Source organism: Ischnura elegans, chromosome 13, assembly GCF_921293095.1.
Source record: "Ischnura elegans chromosome 13, ioIscEleg1.1, whole genome shotgun sequence".
Taxonomy (NCBI): domain Eukaryota; kingdom Metazoa; phylum Arthropoda; class Insecta; order Odonata; family Coenagrionidae; genus Ischnura; species Ischnura elegans.
In genome coordinates, this window is record NC_060258.1 from 3,954,690 (window position 1) to 3,977,055 (window position 22,366).

At 38.7% G+C, this 22,366-nt stretch overlaps 1 long non-coding RNA gene across 1 annotated transcript; it reads right to left on the reverse strand.

The window, feature by feature from the left end:
* Positions 1-581: 581 nt before the first annotated feature.
* On the reverse strand, positions 582-21,397 carry LOC124170262. The gene is made up of 9 exons (XR_006867398.1): positions 20,977-21,397; positions 9,073-9,171; positions 8,672-8,990; positions 8,462-8,589; positions 8,187-8,361; positions 8,032-8,107; positions 7,642-7,955; positions 7,498-7,562; positions 582-924 (listed from the first exon to the last, which is right to left on the reverse strand). It is a non-coding gene; the product is annotated as an uncharacterized LOC124170262 (long non-coding RNA).
* Between the last annotated feature and the right edge of the window lie 969 nt (positions 21,398-22,366).

Here is a 22,366-nt window from a genome sequence, read left to right on the forward strand (position 1 = left end):
AAAATACCCCATCCGCAGGGAATTTTCTCTTAGACAATTACTACTACATAAATGCTCACCCAATGAAAATTGATACAATTTTTCATCTCGAGGACAATTAAAAGCAACTACGGTATTCAATTGTGAAACGTCATAGCAAAGAAATACTTTCAAATGACTAATTCACAATACGCATGGTAGTTACAACTGATAGCAATATCGATCACATGACTTGCATGAATTCTCTTCCAATGTAAGATATAACCATGAAGGAATTACCATGTTACAAGGAAACATGGCATGACGCATTAAATAGTTACTTATATCTTCACCTTTACTTGTCTTCAGTCGTATCACCACTCCCTTGGTAGAAGTCGTCCTGTAAAAGAAAGTTGCTCACACAGATAAAAGTATTGTAGCGCAGTATTAATAAGGTTTATTTTGTGAAGCAGATATGAAGGCGAGATTTCTTTATTTATTACAATCAATAAACACTTTATCAGCAAAATAAGCCAATGGTTGTTTCATCTTGTGAGTGGTATGTTTAAAAGAGTTCAAATTAAAATCACTTTATTTTCTTCCACAGCCTTTTGGTTCATTCCTCTCCTTTTCTACCAAACAATGAGGTAGGACAGCAGTGAAGTCGAGAGATGTACACCATGGGATTTCTCTCTTGATGCTCAGTTGTATGCAGGCAGGGCAGGAATGCTTCATTATCATTACAGCTAGCCTCTGCTGCCCATGGATTGAGATGAAGACCTTCTGCCGCTGCACTTCTGTGTTAACATCCATATGTCACTTCACAGCCTCGAGTTTAGCCTCAGGAAATTTTACAGGCACACCTCTCTGCAGTGTATTCAAACAGTTTGGATAGACAGAGGGAAGAGATTTCCTGTTACCCTAGTTCGCCTCTGCTCTGCCTTTCACGAATCCCAGGAAATCTAGCTGAAACAACAAAGTAAATTATGCAAGACAATAATTAGACAAACGAGCTGCATAAACTAAAAATGATTTCCTTAAATGTGGCATGGCCAAAAGAGGATGGCAAAAAAATGATGATACACATTAAGCATATTAGGATATTTAATATTTTTCTAATGTAGGTATACCACAGTTCGAACAAGTTATGATCCCAGATGTAATTTCACAGCTGACACAGATTTGACTACACAACCACTGACCACTTCTAGCCACTGCCTAGAGATGGCACTATTTGTGCAGTAGGGGCCAGTCATCAAACCATTTTTTTCGTAATTTAAAGTTTGACATATGGAAAAATGTAGCCCGAGGAACCAAATGAACAGAAAAAATTTTGTTCCTATAAGTTGACATCCTGCAGTGATGCCAGGGCCATTTGTGCTTAGCTTAGGACACCCGCAACACATAACCTCTTCATATTCTGCTTTGGTGATAAAATGTTCTGATGTAAATGTTTTTTTCGGCCAATTCTGCACCAGTCATGCCTGAAATTGTCAAGGTAGGTGACATAGATCCAATACCAACTGCTTTTTATACAATCACCGATTTGAAAATGCAAAGAAATGTAAAAAACTTTAAAATATGTTACGGGACATACCTATTATCTTAATAATATCTTAATTGAAGGCAACTTACTGTGCTCGTATGGGCATGATCACACTAATATGACCCTTCCGCTCACATAGTGCATACAAACAATTATTCACTATCCTCCAATTGCAAGAAATTATTCTTCATAACTGTTTGTTTCTGAATTCAGCCTGATATTTTGCAGAAATATAATCTTCACAGCTAAAGCAACAGAAGATATCATTTCCAATTTAAAAATAATGCACGTGAAATTCTGATATCAGTACATGCAGGTAATGAGCCACTTTAAATAAAACCACTTTTCCACAAACCTAATATCCAGCTCATTCTTATCACCCTGACGATATGCAACACCCCTAGTCTCGTATGCGGAGCTGGAAAGCATATGTTTAAGGAAGTATAGGCTACTTCAACCATTTCGTGCTGGAACCTAATGTAGGGAAAATCTACCACTTGAAGAATGTCTTGAAAATTTTATGCACTCCCTTTTCAGAAGCTTTCTCGCACCGACAGAAGGCAGAGGTTCGCACCCATCCTAAGGCTGGGACCCAACTCAGGGGACAAAGATTTCCGAGATTTCCAGGGGAAAGACATTCCGAGTCGAATTATTTTGTCTTAAAATTAACGCTGAAGCTTTTCGATCAGCGATAGCAAGCATAACATACATATAAAATATCCCCCGCAATATCACAGCAAATAATGCCACTAAATGTTTAAAATCAGTTTGATTTAGTGACACTAGAAGACTGCTTCTTTCCCTTGCCTGACAAAGCTCGTAATGAATCCACTACGAATTCAACGAGTGAGATAGACTAGTGGTTAAGGAGAAGACTTACCACGGCAGCAATCTTTTTTTGTAATTTATAATATTTTTCTATTCCACATCGACAGATTTCGGACAAAACGGACTTCCTTTGATGTTAATACTAGAACTTCACTTGAAACTCCAAATCCTCAATACCCTCATGCCACAAAGTGATGCATTGACTGTGACACTTCCTTTTAAGAACCCTTCTCGCACCGACAAAAGGCAGAGGTTCGCACCCATCCTAAGGCTGGGACCCAACTCAAGAGGACAAAGATCCCCTTCTGTCCGAATCCACAGTCAAGTGAATGAAGTGGTCGCATTTCATTTATTAGCATGTATTTGTTGCTCCCATTGATTTTGGAAAATATAAAATTAATTCCCTACATTTTTATGAGCAAGAAGAAATTTCAAACTTAGTCCAAATGTTCATGCTAATGGATTTAGTGTATTTATCAATTCCACATCGACTGATTTGGGACTAAATGGACTTCCTTTGATATTAATATTAGAACTTTACTTGAAACTCTCAATCCTCAATACCCTCACGCCACAAAGTGACGCAGTGACTGGTCGAGCCAATGCGATCATTTTTGGTGTCAGCCGAGCACATCCTTCTCTCTCCCACCTATCACAATTTACTCCTGGTTTTGGGATAACTTTCGAGAATTATAATGAAAAAACTAGAGATTGGTCGCATAGCAAAGGGTCTAGCCGGTTAAGATGGCGAAAAGTGCCCCCCAATGTTTTGAAAAAAAGTATACACTTGAAGTGCATCAAAAATTATGTTTCCCCAAAGTTACAGGCTACCTGTCTACCACAGCGATTTTTTTTCAAAATTATCAGACTGAAAACTAAACTTTTACAAAGTTAGAAATATTCAAAATTAATTAAAAAATTTAGGAAACAGTAGACACACTGAAATAAATATATGTTGTTACCCCTACGCCAAAGTATATTCCTTTTTTTTTCAAATTTTTAAAATTGGTGGAACACTGTGAAAAACACCAAAAACTGCTTTGCGCCATTTGCATCATTGTATTCCAGGAGGAAATTTGAATTGATTGTTGAGAGCAACGATTGTTGATCAGTTTGTAATATTATTGATTAACTCCTGAACTGGGGAGAGCAACTATAGTTGCAAGCGGACTCCACCCCCCATGTGAGGAGCGCGACCATAGTCACACATGCCGTCACGTCGCAATGTTACGCGGAGAAGGCATGAATATTCATTCTTTATGCATCATTGCATGTTTTTTGCTTTGTTAGAGGTTCTATAACAATATATTTTAAGTATATTGCCATTTATGTGCAATGGGTTTACTATTAATTTTTTTTCGAAAAGGGCATCTCCGAAAATCGGTGGATCTGCTCCCCACCAGGTGAAAGATAAGGAAATTTCTGCCCCCAACCAAGGGGTTAACCCTTAGAGGACCAAGGGAGGGCTAAAAAATGTCCACCTTTTTATTTTTTCAATATTTTAAGCACTCATTCACCCAATAAAGATTTATAACTTCGTTATATTGTCAAATATAGGTTTAAAAAGATAAATACATCTTGATGTATATGGAAAATTTTGTTCATACAACGTTGTGAGAGCGTAAATACGCGGTGGACACAAAGTAACCCTCCCTTGGTCCAACCTGTGACATATTTTTCGACCGAATGGAATCGTGTAATGGGACAAATAGTTTTGTTTGGCATTATAATTTATAACTTAATTAGTTTAAATTAAGTATTAACGTTTATTTTAATTCAACAATAGGCTTCATATTGCATTTATGTATTTAAACTATAGGATGTAATTACTTTGATTTAATTTCACAAATTTCTACTTTACATAGTTTCAATTATTATTCTATTCTAAGAAATCAGAATTCGTAAAAATAGTTTTCAATGTATTTATCTTACATATTGATTAATTTTCTTTAAAAATTTTGAACTGCATGTTTAAAATAAATATGTACTCTGTTTCTATTCACTTTGCTTACTCATATAGGCTCTGCTTGACTGAATTATAAACTGATACATTATATCGAAAATAAGCTTCTGAATACCCTTCTGTAATGTTGAATATTGAAGTCATTCTATCTATAATACTTTCACAAAAACCTTTTCACTGTATTTATTTTATTCATTCACAAACAGGAAAGGGTGCAAAGAGCTCTATCCAGCCATTCTTGAAGCATTTATTAAAATAAAATGAATTTTTGAATACCCCGGAAACACTTTGGTTACCTATCTAATCAGACTCGCAAGAATTCGAAGTATTTTACCTTCATGTCAAACTGGAATGCCATTGATGCGAATATATGAGTGCAACAAGAACTAGCCCACTTTCTTACCATGATATTAGTGTTTTTAAATTTATGACACACCGGCTAATTTACTCAATACCTTCACCCTCACCTTCAGCTGTTGCGTGATTTGAACTCTCACCATTCAAGATGCAATCTGTATACAATATAATGCAATTTATACAATCAGGATACAATCCCAAAATTACCTATCATACGGTGAGCATTTACGATGCATGGCATGCTGTCGGCAAAGCTCCTATAAAATTTTGGCCCTCATGTTGACATCTAGAGCTACTATTCGGTGGCTTTTGAGTGAAAGGGTTTATATCTTTGAAAAGTTTTCCTATCTGCTTATTTACTTGACTGAGAGTGACATGTAATGAGAATTGAAAATCACAAGTGACACAGAATAAATCAGTAATGAAGAATTCAGTGAAACTGCAGTCCATGTTAGTGAAATAAGTTCAAATAATGAAGTAAGGCAGGTGAAGGAAGTGACTTTTGTAGGAAAAAAGGCAGCTAGGAAGATATCGAATACGTTGCAAAAATAGCAAGGAAAAACCTGAGTGATCCTCCTCGCGCGACTTGGTAAACCATTCAAAATATATTGCGGAAAAAGCAATGTTTATTAACTGCTGGTAAGGAAAAGGATATGCGCAAGTCATTTGAAAAAATTTTCACCCTTAATTTCTTGACATGATATTACGGCATATAAATGAAGAAGCAGAACGAGCTCGAAGTCTAAAAATGATACGGTAGAACTAAAATCCTTCGTAGGAGTTTTGATAAACAATTCCCATTACATTTAGATTATTCGTAATTACTGGTTATAACCATACTGCTAAGCTTTAATTTCGTCTTCAAGCTTCGAGAATTACAATGACTTCATCTCTCCTGGCTTTAACCACTTGGTTGGGGGCAAAAATTTCCTTATCTTTCACGTGGTGGGGAGCAAATCCACCGATTTTCGGAGATGCCGTTTTCGAAAAAAAATTTATAGTAAAGCTATTGCACAAAAATGGCAATATACTTAAATATATTGGTATAGAACCTCTGACAAAGGAAAAAAACATGCAATGATGCATAAAGAATGAATATTAACGCCTTCTCCGCATAACATTGCGACGCGACGGCACACGCGACTATTGTCACGCTCCCCACATGTGGAGCAGAGTCCATTTGCGACTATAGTCGCTCTCCCCAGTTAAGGGGTTAATATCTTTGGAAACTTTGGAAATCAGCCAAAGTTAATATCTTTGGAACTTTGGAAATCAGCCAAAATCCTGGCCTGGGTAAATCAGCAAAATAAAATCAAGGTCTATAATCAGTATATGGGCGGAGTGAATTGAGCTGATGAAAATATTGACAAGTAACAAGCATCAATCCCTGGAAAGAAATGATACTCTTCCTTCGGTTAGCCTCCCATTATTTTACTGCTGGCTTTACAAAATGATTGGCAATTGCATAAAATAAAAGATGTGAAGCCAATGGATCTTCTTGAATGCCGTCGCCATGTGGTCTGTCACTATATAGAGAGAGACATATGGTAATACTGCTGACCCTGGTGGGAAAGGGAGTCCATCTATGAATCGTAAACTTGACTCAAATCATGACGGCTTGAATCATAGGATTGGAAAGCAAGGAAAGCAAATTCGCTGTGTCCCATGTCACAAAAATAACACTTTTTAATGTAAAAATATGCAATTTATAACTGCATGTCAAGTGTTCACCTGGATATCTCTCTTAATAGTACCCTACCTTGGTTTGACAAGGTTCTAACTGACCATCAGCTGGTTTTGAGAAAAACCTTGACAAAATTTTAAACAGCTCTATTTCTGGTATTACTAGGTATTTATTTTTGATTTTTGGCACATACACTAGTGATCCACTAGATACACTAGTAATTATTGCTTTAAGAAAATATGTTATTTATTTTATTTTTATACATGTTTACATGAGTAATAAAATAAGTAAAATGCAGTTAGAACCTTGTCACACAAAATATTATTTTTTCCTCCTTGCAGTTGGAACTTTGTCACTGTTCTATATCTGTTATTATTTTACATAGAGGAAAAAAACCAGTGCAACACATAGAGAAACATAAACTTAGTTATCTTGAGTGAAAACACCAAATTTTGCAAAAATGATAGTTAAAACCTTGTCAAACCAAGGTAGCGACTTAGTTAATAACTGTCTGAAACTAATGTTTTGCCAGTTACCCTTGAGTTCCTTATAGTATTGGATTTGCCTAATGTTCCATTTTTGGAACACCTCGTAATTAATAATTGGCAAGAGATACATTGTTTTTTTTTCTTTCGGATATTGTTTTTATACATTAATATTTATTCACGACCATGGTTTCAACGTTAGAGGTCATCATCGGGTGAACTCCACAGAGGTCCATCACATCCCTTTATAGCAGGCTAGGAGGGGTAGGGAGGAAGGTAATTAAGTTGAACGGATTGGTCAACAGAGAAGAGGGAGGGGGAAAGAACTTGGTCATATGGTATGAAAGAAGTTAGGGGGAGGAGGCTCCCTTACGGAGGGCATGGCAGGTGGAGAGAGAGGCCGAAGAGTTTGTCATGTCATTAGCCCAGGAATTTAGGAGTGGGAGGCTTAGAGAGGGGAGTGGTAGTCATACAAAAATTCGTTTACAATGTTGTCATTGGAACATACGTCTAACGATGAAACCATGGTACGTGAATAAATATTTATGTGAAAGCACAAGTTCTTCTTTCTTAATTTAATTATGAATCACTTTCAGCAAGTTACGTCTCATATAATTATGTAAAAATGAGGTAAAAATTTTTCAAACCTTCGGCATATATGGGATAGAACACTCACCTCTCGATAAAGCTGCCATCCACCCCACCGTGCTGGAGAAGGAAAGGTGTGGGAAAAGTCCCCCCCTGGAAGGGAAGTCAGTAATGAGAGAAACAGTTAACGTCTGGCAGCATGCGTGAGTGCGAATACTCTGTAATATCTTACATCTGTAGTACCGGTGTAGCCACCGTCCCAGTGCCAGTACATGCCTCCTGTATATTACATTACTCCACATAGCTGGCGCTGGAGGTATAATAAGAAAGAGAACAGCGAAGGTAAAGACAATATTTTTCAACTGGCACATAGGCCTACTTGTAACCGACAAACACAAAGACACACACAGCCATTCACGCATCACATTCACACGTGCAAGCACTCCCTACCATACACTCCTCTCCAAGCATTCCATCACCACCTCCATCCCCCTCTGATTAAGGTGGACACCGTCGGGACGGCGACGATTACCTTTACCCATATACCTGTACGGAAGAAGGAAAGGAAATGAAAACAACCTTCATTGGGCATTGGAAAAGCATATGAGAATGAAATACTAACCTCTCAAAAAATCTGACGTCCACCCCACCGTGCTCGAGAAGAAAAGGTGTCGTAATATCTACGACCCGGATTCCCCCTGTAAAGGAAGTCAGTAATGAGAGAAACGGTTAACGTCAGGCAGCATGCGTGAGTGCGAATACTGTGTAATATCTTACATCTGTGGTACCGGTGTAGCCACCATCCCAGCGCCAGTACGTGCCTCCGGCATATTACATTACTCCACATAGCTGGCGCTGGACGTATAGTGAGGAAGGTTACTCCAGGGGCCAACACCCGCAGCTTCATTATCACTCGATGTATGTCGGCCCTCAATGTGCGATACACGCAATCCTGGATGAAGGGGGAAAAATAATACGTTATTCTCCGCGAGAGAGGAGTTGGAGTCCGCTGATGCTCTCTTTCACTGAAAAGTTGAAATAGGAACACTTACATTCCGGAGGTCATTCCAACCGATAAGGATGATCACAGGCCTCGAAAAGTATCCACGATCATCCACAAGTCTCCTCAATTGGATGACTTTCTGCCCCGATACAGACAAGCCGATGCGGGCAGGGCGAACTATTGTAAGAAATCACAGGGGATGAACATGAAAAGAAGTTATTGGAGAAGGTACTTCATCATAGCAGGAGTATGTACTTACCTACCTCCAAACGTCACCCCAAATGCGCACCCAAGCGCACCATATGAGAGTCGCCCAAGAGCTGATGTCCGAACATCACTGGCTCTTCCATCGTCGGCTACTGATAATGGACAGCGACAGAGTTTCTACAGGAGCTAACGAAATGCTTCCAACTTCCTTGCTGAGATGCAAATGACTTTCGCATGCTACGTAGCACCCCTTCTCCGCCGCTTCCCCCACTCCTAAACCTTCAAACCTTCCCACTGTACGCCGGACGGATGTGTGACGTAGCTCCCACCACCTAAACCCCGCCTTCCGATGCCGATGCGGGCAGGGCTAACTGTCGTAAGAAATCACAGGGGATGAATGTGAGGAGATGTTAATGGAGAAGGTATGTCATCATAGTACAAGTATGTACTTACCTCCCTCCAACCGCCACCCCAAATGCGCTCCCAAGCGCACCACGTGTGAGTTCCCAAAAGCTGATGACCGAACATAACGGGCCCTTCCTTGGTCAGCTACTGAAATTATAATAATAATAATGATTTATTCGACGTTAATAAAATACTAGAGCTAAATAATACCATTCTGAGTACTGCATTCAAGAAATTCATTCATAGAGTAGAAAGCTTGGCTAAATATCCACAGGTGGAGACAACGCTTAAACTTGGGTAATGAACAGTCTCTGGCCTCTCGAGGTAGGTGGTTGAAAAGGCACAGTTATACATGGTCAAAAGACTTGCCTGTTGTTGACAGCCTACATTGAGGCTGAATGAGATTATTTTTTAGTGTAGTGTTATGATGGTGAACGTCACTACCAGTTTTATGGCAGCCCAGGTTCATTTTTACATTTATAAGACATTTAAACATATATTAACCATACAATGTCATTATGCCTTGGAGAGCAGCAGGGTTTGCGAAAGTTCACTAAATGCTTTCCACTGCATTGTTTGTGTTGCCGAGACGCGAGTGACGTTTGCATGCAACCTAGCCCCCCCATTATCCTCCACCACTTCCCCCACTCCTAAAAATAAAAAATAAAAAAGATGAAAGGTAATCCAAAAAGCATTTTACGTATCTCATGGAGAAGCAAAAAAAGGGACACATACGGAGAAGAGAAATTGCAAAGTTTGCGTTGCGTTCTCACAGCAATGGGAAGGAATGGGTTAGCTGCTGCAGTGGTACAGTTACAATCGGTGGGAAACATCGGCACAAAACATGGGAAAACAGTATTGGAATTGACATTTTTGCAAAAACGTCACTCGTGCTGACAAATTATACCACCGTACGCTGTTAGATAAAATAATGAAATCACCCTACGAGCCACATCTAGGCTGTTTGGCGAGGTGTGAACAATCATGAATATGCAGCATGCAGTTGGATTCCCACTACCTCACCACATGATTGAAAAAACGTCACACATGCTAACGAGTTATACTGCCACACACTGTTGGAAATGGGGATATTTTGATGCTATCCCATCATTTTAGAATTTTTCCACCAGCTACTATTTCAACAATTTTAAGAAAATCTACAATATAGATGTCATTGTGAGTGATGGTTACTTGTGTATCCATCCAATACTTCCATTGTAGTTGCCAATTGTAGTGAACAATTTTCATCTTTTATTTAAAGAAATGGAAAAAATTGTGCAGTGGTAAGGAGATAATGTGAATGTCAGGGGCGTAAGCAAATAATGAGAGGGGAAATCCTATTGGGTTGGGGTTCCAACACGGGAAGTGAGTGGCTACAGTTAAATAAACGAAGTGAAGAGGGGCCCTACCATAGCCGGCATTTGGTATTGGAGTAAAGGAGGAAATGCCACTGGTTAGAGAAGGTCATTGAGATGTCAATGACGCACAGTGGTCCCAAATCGAAGGAAGCTGAAAAAAAATTATAATGTCGTAATTTCAAAAATGAAATTTGGTAGCTGATTTGAATCACTTGAAACCCGTTTTGGCATTATTTTTATGCATCCTTTTATTTCAAAAAAATTTGAGCTATTATTCAAACAATTTTAAGAAAAAAACTATAGTATAGCGGTCATTGCGAGTCATTTAGAACAATCAGGGGCTTTTCTAAAACAAAATGGTGGAGACATAAAAAATTCCCTAATTTTAATATTAAAAGTGCTGCAGGTTAGCTGCTTATTATATTCATACAAGTACAATCAATGACTTAGGAACTACTTCGAGGCATAACCCAGAAAATGGCCACTTTAGCAAAGTTAACAAAATCCTTATCTTTATCGCAGAAACATGGTTCAAAGACGAACAAGATTACTTTTAACCTTTTCACTACTGTACACGTGTATATACGTGTGGACGTGTCCTGACCCGGGAGATGATGGGCGTATATATACGTGTGAGATTTTCCTAGCCAGGAGATCGAAAGCCGAGTATATACGTTTTCTAGCTCTCCCCTTTTAGGGCGGTCCTGGGTTTACGACGTCTTTGTCTCGGGACCCAACGTTTTGGGGTTTAGGATTACCCCTCGGAAACATGGTGCAGGTACCCCGACCCTTTCTTTTTTTAGAACCCCTCTCAGCGGTAAGGGACAGCGGTCATTCAATTGCTTATACAGTCGAAACAAATATTTTCGAAATAAATATTTGTGCATTTCTCAAGAAATATACACAAAGAATTTAATTATTTGTCTTTTGAGTAGCGTTTACAATTTTTAAACGAAATTCTATGACAAATATTAACTTATATCTTGAGTTATGTATTTACATCGACATGGAAATTGTTGCTGCGTTAAATGCGTTAATAATGGCCTTAGAACTTCGTTTAAAAGTTGACAATGCTCAGATAAAAATGAGGAATTCAATTCAAAGTCTGCAATGTATGTGCAAGCAACAATTATCCATGAGCCATACATGCATACATGAATTATACATATGAACAATACATCAGTTGACTGCAAACCAATGCCGCAGGTATGGTCGTAAACCCGGAAAGGAGGGAGCACAAGTACTCTCGGAGTCTGGTATAATGCGGAGTCCCAGCGGGGAGGGGTCGAAAAAGATTCAGCGAGACCCTTCTGAAGGAATGCCCTCCAAACATGCTCCGTACCACGAGAAAGAAGAGTCTCTTGGGGCTCAAAATAGCAGTCATTCTAAGACGAAAACTCTGCTGTCTCGAAAGGGTTAAAGCAGGAGTGCAATGAAAACAATCATCTTGATGATGGGATGGATTGATTGATTTTCAAATTGCTGTCAGAGCGGTCAATTTTGGGGAAGGAGGCCCCCGGCTTGGCGGGTTGAAGATAAGGCCCAGCAAGGGTGAGCTCGTTGAGGAAAGGGTTCCGGATTAGCAACCTTTCGGATTGCTTGGGTGAATGTGCGTGGTAGGAAGGAAGAAAAAGTACGGTCACAGCAGTCTGCCGTGCCAACAGACTGGATACGTTCATAGCAGTGAAAGGGTAAAAGAGAATGAAACAAACACACAAGTAATTGATTTTTTTACGCACCACTAATTTCCGGCAACAGCTTTGGATTTGAGAAGAAACATCTCGCTCGTATTTCCACCATTTGTGGTACCACTACCCGCTTTTGGAATGTTTATTAAAAGACCCATTCTTGTCCTGAAAGTCTGCCGCAATTCTTTGCGAAAAAGGTTTTAAATTACAAAACTCGATTTAAAGAAGTGCCAATTTTCCAGTCCCACTGACTTCATACACATTTCTTTAAAAAGTGAAACTTTCATATGCATAAATCAACAACACTTTTAGGATGAAATATTAAAAAAATTTTAAGTACCGTAGACCATAACATGAAGGTGTAGAGTAAGAAATTTTTGGGCATGGTTTTATGATATAATCACTGAAAACCACAGATCTGCTGGTTTTATTCTGGAAAAATACCACTTTTTCAACACCTTATTATGAAGGAAGACATCACATGGTGGTCTGATAACACAGGCCAACAAAAAAAATTTTTTTTTTTGCAGCCGGGAGTTTTTGAGCTGGTATTTACAATATGCGTGGTGTTGAATCCAAATATGTTATCTGTTTTTATGTAACAGCTTTACTTTTTTAGATACCGTAAATTTTATGATTAGAGTCTTTTAAATATTTGATATTTTTCAGAAATTTTTTCAAATTCAAATCAATTTATAAAAAAAACTAATTCACAACCACTATGCAGTATTTACTTTGAAAATCACCTTTTTACCTTTGAGAAAGGGGTTGGGGAGGATTTGGCGTGTTAGAAGAAGGGGAGACTGGCGTAGGTACAAGTGGAGACAGTGGGAAAAGATCCAACTAAGGGATATGGAAATCCGCGGTGGAAAAGGACCCAAGTCATAACTGTGGAATAACGACACGTGGGAAGAATCACAGAAAAGTGGAGCAGAGTAAATAAGGGGGATGTGGTAAAAAGATAGCGTGTCCTTGAAAATGGAGAGGCGGGAGTAAGTAGGTAAGGGGATTCCCGAAAGCAAATGGTCAAATTCTCAAAGGTTTTTAAGCCACCTCTAAAAATGAGCTCAAATCGAAGAAGCTGTGTAAATCACTGTGATGTGTTTTGTTACATTTGTGGGGAATATACTTTAAAAGAAAATAGGAAAAACATTACAGACTTCGTGAAACGCGCATGCCTGGGATATTTCGCTGTTCAGCTTGGTGACCAAGCTAAAAAGTGAGCACCGTACGTTTTGTGTAAAACATGTACAGAACATCAGCGGTAGTGGAATACAGGAAAAAGGAAAAGTTTAAAGTTTGGTGTGACAATGGTTTGGAGAGAACCTACAAACCACATTGACAACTTATTTTTGCATGGTAAATGTTTCGGGAATTAGTCAAAGCAATCGCCATAATTGGAAATATCCATATTTACCTTCAGCTAAACGCCCAGTACCCTATTCAGAAGAAATCCCGATCCTAATATTTCAGGCATTACCAGATTCATGTGAGGATGAATATGAGCTATGTGAACACATTCTTGATGCTATTAACAATAGTGGTAGTAACTGCGAGGCAGTATCAACAAATCCTCAACTATTTAATCAGGATGAACTAAGCAACCTTGTTAGAGAATTGAACTTATCGAAGGAAGCATCTGAACTACCAGCTTCAAGGATTCATGAAAAGAATTTGATGGAACAAGGTGCAAAAATTAATTTTTATCGCACAAGGGAAAAGGATTTGCTACTCTTCTTTACTCAAGAAGACAATCTTACTTTAGACGTTAGAGGTCTTCTGAAAGGAATTGAACTACCGCATCATGAAGCTAGTGATTTGCATTTGTTCATTGATAGCTCCAAGCGCACCTTAAAATGTGTTCTTCACAATGTCAACAAGTTTGGCTTAATACCAATCGCTCATTCAACTGAAATGGAAGAAGAATATGATACAATAGCTTTTTTCTTATAGAAGATAAAATACCAGGGATATCGCTAGGTAATTTGTGTAGATTTAAAAATGGTGAACTTTCTTCTTGGGCAGCAATTTAGCAACACAAAAATCCTTATTTATTTTGCCTCTGTGTTAGCAGGGACAGACAAACCACTGGATTAAGGAGGAGTGGTCAAAGAGAGAAAATTTAATTGCTGGGTAAAAACATTATTGCTGAGTCTCGGGAGAACAGAAGAAAATCACCTTACCGCCCCTTCATGTTAAACTAGGCCTAATGAAGCAATTTATAAAGGCTCTTGACAAGGATGGACCATGCTTCGGCTACATTAGAATAAAAATGCCACAGATAGGTATAGAAAAACTTAAAGCTGGAATTTTTGACGGGTCACAAGTCAAACAACTAACAAAGGATCCTGCTTTTGTCAAGTCAAAGAATGAGATTGAAAAAAACAGTTGGCTTTCATTTGTTGAGGTAATAAAAATTTTTCAGGTTTTCTGGTAAAAAAAACACAAACTGAATCACAAACTGAAACGGTAGAATTATCTCGAGCTGGTAAACAATATGCTCACTAACTATAAATCACTAGGATGTAATATGAGCATAAAAGTTCACTACCTATACAGGCGCTTTGACTGTTTTCCTGAAAATTTAGGCGACCAAGAGAAAAACATGGTGAAAGATTTCACTAGGAAATCAAAACAATGGAAGATCGCTACCAAGGAAGATGGGGTAACCATATGATGACAGATTACTCCTGGTGCTTAAAACGAGTGTTTCAACAAAGTGCACGCAAGAAAATCACGTAAAAGAAGCATCTGAAGTGTTGAGTGACATTTTTACGTCTTTTCTTTTAAATTGTGTAATTTCATTAAAAATGTTACTATTTATATTCAATTGTATTTTAAAACTATTGTAATTGTAGGTGATTTAACATTCCTATATATAAATCAAGTCTTTATATTTAGTGGGTTTTATCATTTATGTAATTATCCCAAATCGTCATATTGAACATCTTTTTGCATAAGTAACAACATATCTGTACAATGGTAAATAAAGAGCAAACTTAGTGCATGTCCACAGTAATTTTTTTTGGTACGACGCGTTTCAGCGACCTTACTTCGCTATCATCAGGTACAAAATGCCATATTTTCGTCAAGAAGTCATATATATATACAATCATGCAAATGGGAGGGGTATATTTATGAGTCGGCGGAAGTGGGAGAGGGTTTGGGGGGGGTAAAGGATGGGGGAAGGGGGTGGGGAGGTGGTTGGGATACGTAAGGATTTGGAGTTCGGTTGAAGGTTTTGAGAGGGGGGAGGGCTAACAACGGGGAATGACTCAGGAACTCAATGTCATTCAAAAGATTTTCCTTGCGTTTTCTCCTCCTGGTAATTTCCCATTGCTCGAGTGCGTCGAGCCGACGTCCTTTTCCTTCGAAGGCCAGTATTTTAGGCTGGAAACTGCATGAATGGTTCTCGTTGATAAGGTGAGTGGCTAGCTGGGATTTGGTGTCTTTCTTATCAAAACATCTTTTGTGCTCTGCTGTCCTTACTTTGAAATTCCGACCAGTTTGTCCTACATATGTTGAATCACATGAGTCGCAGCTGATTGCATAAATGCCGGATCTTAAAAGAGGGTCCAATTTATCTAATGATTTGTCAAATAATTTTTTAAGCGTCACTAGGGAATAAAAACAGAATTTAAAACGGTCTCTCGGGAAGCACTTGGAAACTTTGTATGACTCTTTACCTACGTATGGTAGCTTCACCCACTTCTTTGTGTTTGAGGTCTGCTTAACACGTTCCCTGCCACGCGCCGCCATAGGGCGTCTCACATAACTTCAAATCCGAGTTAGTGAGACGCCATATGGCGTCTCGCATTGCTGCTGGACGCAACTAGTGAGACGCCAATGGGCGTCAAAGTAGCGTTTTCGTTGAATCATCAAGCGATGTATAGAACTTGAAATTTAATCTACATTTCCTAATGCACTGACGAGGCAATGTTATCTTCTGTGAAGGGAGGGTATTGGTAACACATTTCAGCTCGAATTGCATTTTTTTTTCGCCTTCGGTTTCTCGTGTTTTTTTTCGGGAGTGGCATATTTCAATGGCTATATCATTCTATGTTTCAAGTGGAAGTTTGAGGTATTATATCTCCACACAATGTTTCAAATTACATTTGCAGGGCTTTTTTTTGTTTTTTTCCTTCAGTTGTCGCTCATACCTAACCGAGTGAGGGGCGCATCAGTATACCAAAATTATTCTCTGTGTCCGTGCCTTCGATACGGAAGTGATAACCAGTTTAGTGAATATATCATGTGTACTCCGTCACGCATTAATAGGGGAAAGAAACGTTTTAACGAAGAAGAAGTCGAGCATATATTTCATTCTGACAATGCGGCTTCCACCAAAGACCTTGAAGGATTTTCTGAAGGAGACACCGCTAATTCAGGGTGTCTGAGAAGTCGTATGAATCCTCAGAGTCAGGTAATCTTTCTTCTTCTAATACAGGTATGATTCCTTATTCCATTTTTCTATTCACCTTCTAATAACTCCTGCTCAGTGTCGCCGACTCCACGGGGCCTGAGGGGGCCCGAGCCCACCCAAAAATTCGTTACAGATGTGAGGAAAAAATGTGTCATGCTTGTCAATTTTCCCCGGAGTGTCCAGATATCGAGATTCGAGTGATCAGGGTGCTAATGTCGATCATATGACTCTTCTAAAATGCTTATAAAACTTAAAATTCACTACTTACTTATAAAATTTACAGAGACAAGGTCCCCGGTTTGGGCCCCCCAATATTTTTTGTAAGTCGGCACCCCTGCTCCTGCTGTAATGTTTAGATGCTTCTAGTGAGGTGATTCATCCCACGCTTATGGAAAGAAATCTTGGGAGATAAGTCTCATTTTGTGGGAATCATTAGGAAAAATAGGAAAGGGCTGTTAAGAGAAATAACGACTGCTAAATTAAAGAAAGGCATTTCAGTGCTATGAAAAACTTGTGGAGCAACGGTAAAGAAATGGAAATATCAGCGAGACGTATTCATGATCTCCACCACCATCAGATAGGAGATAATCCCAACGGGGAAAGAAATCTAAGAGGGGAAGTGGTTACTAAGCCAAAGATGGTGATTGAGTACAATGAAATGAAGGGAGGAATTGACATTGCCCTTTCGTTGTATCACTGCACTCATCGAAAAACAGTGAGGTGGTACCACAAGGTGGCCGATGATGCTCTTTTTGGGACTTGCACTGTTAATGCTTTTATACTGTGGAATGAAACACGGAATCTAGGTGCCCACATGATATCTCTCCAGCAGTTAAGACGTTAAATTATAGAAGAATGACTGCATATTCTTCAGGATTCCGTTAATAGGGTCTAAAAAAATCGACGCACTACCTGGTAAATGCAAATAACACTGAAGGAAGTCTTCGAAGTCTGGTAATTTAGAGGATAAAATTATCATTACATAAAATCGAGAATTAGTATTTTTCGCACAATTTTTGGCGCTGTTTCTTCATTTTAGAAAAGCCCGTGTTGGCTGTCGCGGATGTTTCAAAGAATTTTAGCAGACGATGAGACGCAAAGTTGCCCTCAGTAAAGGCAAACGCCTTTCTACAAAATTTATGATCAGTCCAGATCAGCCATACCTAAGCCTCCCAAATTTAAATCATTGCACTAATCATCTCCGGATACGATAGCAAATATTATTAAAAGCATAATCAACAATTTAAATTTCTTTTAACATTATTTTCAATCATAGTTTTTGAGTGTACACTAAAAAGTTAGAACGCAGATCCAATTGCCTGAGCCGCCAAATGGCGTCTCATCAAATTTTAGGCATTGTAAAAAGTGGGGAGACGCCCTATGGCGTCGCACGTGAATAAAGTTACAAGCGATAGCGCATCACGTAATGAGTGTAAATATACCGAGAAATATTAGTAAAACCGGAGATAGGCTCAATATCGTTATTGCCGTTTGGTAATAGGTTCGAAAATATTCGCCTGGCACACGCGGAATGACAGCAGAATTCGGGCCCGGCAGCGAACGTGTGTCTGTGATTTCTTTAATGGCTTTTTTCTTTCGTGAATTCTGCAATATCCTTTCAATTAGATACCCCTCGTAGCCGTTAACAGTAGCAATGTGATGAATGTGGTTTAGTTCTTTGGCAAAGGACTCCCGTGAAAGTGGAATATTCATGAGTCTATTAATCATAGAGTGGAATGCTGCCATTTTGTGACTGAAGGCATGGCACGAATCAGATGGAATGACCATATCTGTAGATGTCGGCTTTCTAAAGATGTCAAATGTATGTTTATCCCCGAATATAGATATTTGCAAATCTAAAAAACTTAAACTTCCATCTGTATCTTTCTCCATCGTGAAATTAATGTTTTTATGGCATGAGTTTAAAAGGTTTAAGAAATTATTGGCTTGCCGTAAGCTTCCGGTCCAACAACATAAAATATCATCGACATATCGAAACCAATAAAATACGTTCTTTACAAGTGAGTCATTGGAGTTAAAAATCTTTCTTTCAAAATTGTCCATAAAAATTTCGGCTAGTAATGGGGAAAGGGGGGACCCCATTGATAAGCCTTCGTCTTGTTGATAAAATATACTATTAAAAAGAAAGTAATTTTGTTTAACACATACCTCCAAAAGAATGGTCAATTCTTGTATGGCAACTGGGTTTGCTTGTGAATTGTTGAGGATATTTTTGGCCATTTCTAAGGCTTCTTTCACGGGTATGGAAGTGAAAAGGTTCTTAACGTCAAAGGAAATTAGTTTGGCGTTCCGGGGTAACTTGATGGGTTTAAGTTTTTCGGCAAGTACTGTAGAGTTTTTTATACTGAATTTCGGGGTAAACTTAGTGAGCTGACGGAATAGGTGATTAATTCTATGCGAAAGTTTATGTGCTGGAGATCCAACACCGGAAACCACTGGTCGTATGGGAATATTTGATTTATGGATTTTTGGGAGTCCATATAGCCTAGGAGGAAGGGGATTCATTTGTAACAAGTGATGTTTGTAACACTGTGTGAGTACACCAGGGCACGCGTTGATTGCTTCTTTCACTTCCTTTTGTAGCACTTTGGTGGGGTCACTGCGAAGAACTGAGTATGAATTCTCACGGATGAAGGAGAGGCACTTGTCCACGTAATCTTTCCTATTGAGGATCACAGTACTATTGCCTTTATCTGATTTGATCACTACTAGGTTTTCACTGTTAATTGTCCGGCAAATAGACTTAATTACATTATTGTTATTTCGTTTATCTGATTTACATCGAGATTTGTTGTTGGAGGAGTCAATGAGATTATAAGCACATAATTGTTTGGTGCCCAATGGCTCTCTACAAAGGGCCACTTCACAATCTATCGAGAGCTGTTTAAAAGAATCAAAAGTTTTTGGGGTGGGGGAAAACTTCAGACCTTTGTCTAGTACTCCTTGTTCCTGTGGTGAGAACTTGTGCGAAGAAAGGTTGATGGTCGTTGGGATGATGGTTTTATGTTGTTGGACCGGAAGCTTACGGCAAGCCAATAATTTCTTAAACCTTTTAAACTCATGCCATAAAAACATTAATTTCACGATGGAGAAAGATACAGATGGAAGTTTAAGTTTTTTAGATTTGCAAATATCTATATTCGGGGATAAACATACATTTGACATCTTTAGAAAGCCGACATCTACAGATATGGTCATTCCATCTGATTCGTGCCATGCCTTCAGTCACAAAATGGCAGCATTCCACTCTATGATTAATAGAATCATGAATATTCCACTTTCACGGGAGTCCTTTGCCAAAGAACTAAACCACATTCATCACATTGCTACTGTTAACGGCTACGAGGGGTATCTAATTGAAAGGATATTGCAGAATTCACGAAAGAAAAAAGCCATTAAAGAAATCACAGACCTTAAGCAGACCTCAAACACAAAGAAGTGGGTGAAGCTACCATACGTAGGTAAAGAGTCATACAAAGTTTCCAAGTGCTTCCCGAGAGACCGTTTTAAATTCTGTTTTTATTCCCTAGTGACGCTTAAAAAATTATTTGACAAATCATTAGATAAATTGGACCCTCTTTTAAGATCCGGCATTTATGCAATCAGCTGCGACTCATGTGATTCAACATATGTAGGACAAACTGGTCGGAATTTCAAAGTAAGGACAGCAGAGCACAAAAGATGTTTTGATAAGAAAGACACCAAATCCCAGCTAGCCACTCACCTTATCAACGAGAACCATTCATGCAGTTTCCAGCCTAAAATACTGGCCTTCGAAGGAAAAGGACGTCGGCTCGACGCACTCGAGCAATGGGAAATTACCAGGAGGAGAAAACGCAAGGAAAATCTTTTGAATGACATTGAGTTCCTGAGTCATTCCCCGTTGTTAGCCCTCCCCCCTCTCAAAACCTTCAACCGAACTCCAAATCCTTACGTATCCCAACCACCTCCCCACCCCCTTCCCCCATCCTTTACCCCCCCCCAAACCCTCTCCCACTTCCGCCGACTCATAAATATACCCCTCCCATTTGCATGATTGTATATATATATGACTTCTTGACGAAAATATGGCATTTTGTACCTGATGATAGCGAAGTAAGGTCGCTGAAACGCGTCGTACCAAAAAAAATTACTGTGGACATGCACTAAGTTTGCTCTTTATTTACCATTGTATCATTATGTTCCACAACATCTCGCCGAACACCGTTGAAAACATATCTGTATCTTGAAAACTAGAGCTGATAGGAAAAAACTAACATCATATTTGGATTCAGCACCCCAATTACACTTGAAATCAGCTTTAAAAGCTCCGCCACCAAAACCACTGTTGACCTGTGTAATTTTTACAGAGCAATTAATAACCTTTTAATGTAAGGATTAAAAACTCCCAAGTTCATCCCATAGCTGGTAGTGGCTAAACATTATATTTTATTGCTCCATGTGAAATGGCAGACAAACTTACCCATATTTCAGGTCTGGTTGCAGACACAGGAAGCTACACCTTTGACGGTCTCCATCCTATCAGGCTGACCAGGATCCTTCAAAGCTGACTATTTTAACATCTATATGACACAACACCTCTGTTTTTCCTTGTGACCACATAGCTCGGAGCACTAGATAAGAAATGAACAATATTAGAACCAACTGAACTTATAAGAGTAGAAGGCCCTACTTCCTTGAACTGTGTGCACAAGTCTGAACCAAGCCATGGAAGGAAACTCAACATGTTATACAAATTATGCCAACAAACTAACTTTGCATTTCTTTAAAAACAAAAGTGAACGACCAACAGAAATGTAAATTCCAGTTGCAACAGTCAAGTAGCTGCAATTCTAGAAAAAACATGGCAGTCGTGGGACTGCCGTTGGATGTGAAAACTTTTTATTTGAAAACTTTTGGACATTTATTGATGTTAATATATGTACAAGAAGCCTATGCAACAAACTGGATTACAAGTATAAACTCGGAAAAGCCAAATTACTTACAGAAATTCAAGAAAATATTTTTTATAACTACTGCTATGAACAAAATTGACCAAGTATTGTCAACACTAAACGTAGCAATTCTTTCTGCTTCAGAATATATTTTCATGCATGACGAATGAGTAAATTCAAAACTCTTTAATCCCCTCTCCTTCGTTAACAGCGAGGCGGTGACGATTTTGAGGTGACGGTCACACAAGTTCAGTTTATTTTACCAATCTGAAAAAAAGTGCGCCAGTTCAAAATAAGAAGTTTTCACTTCAAAACTGTTCTGCAAGTGTTTCCTTTTCTATATTTCTTCAATATATAGTCGTAAACACTCATCAAATTTTATGGCACAACATTCAAACGTATTGTCAACACCCTCTACTAATAAGCTACTCAAATTGAACGCATTAAAAAAAAAAATCGAGTCACAAGTCCACGCCTTTTACCCACCTACAAAAGTTCTCAGTTCTCAAGAATTACATTACAAATATTTACACATGTAAAATTGTTAAGTTGTAAACATCCAGTATCCATTTTTATTGGATTTTTTTTTCGAGCATTTACTTACCACCTAAGCTGAGAAAAGTATGATAAATTGGATCATATACCAATACTTAAGAGGTCCGTGAAAGTGGTTTTATTTTTCGCTTAAATTCGTGCTAATTGAATGATAAATAGTGGTGAATGATAAAATGAATGGTAAATAACCGTACAAGAAAGTTAAAAAAGTGTCACCATTGGCAACAAGTTTGATGGACTCGCAGAGGTCTTCAACTGAGCCTCCAAATCCAGGACAATCAACCCTGGTGTCTCCCCAAATTTCACTATATCCGTGTGCTAAAATATGAAACAAGCATAATGAGAGACATTATCAACATATGT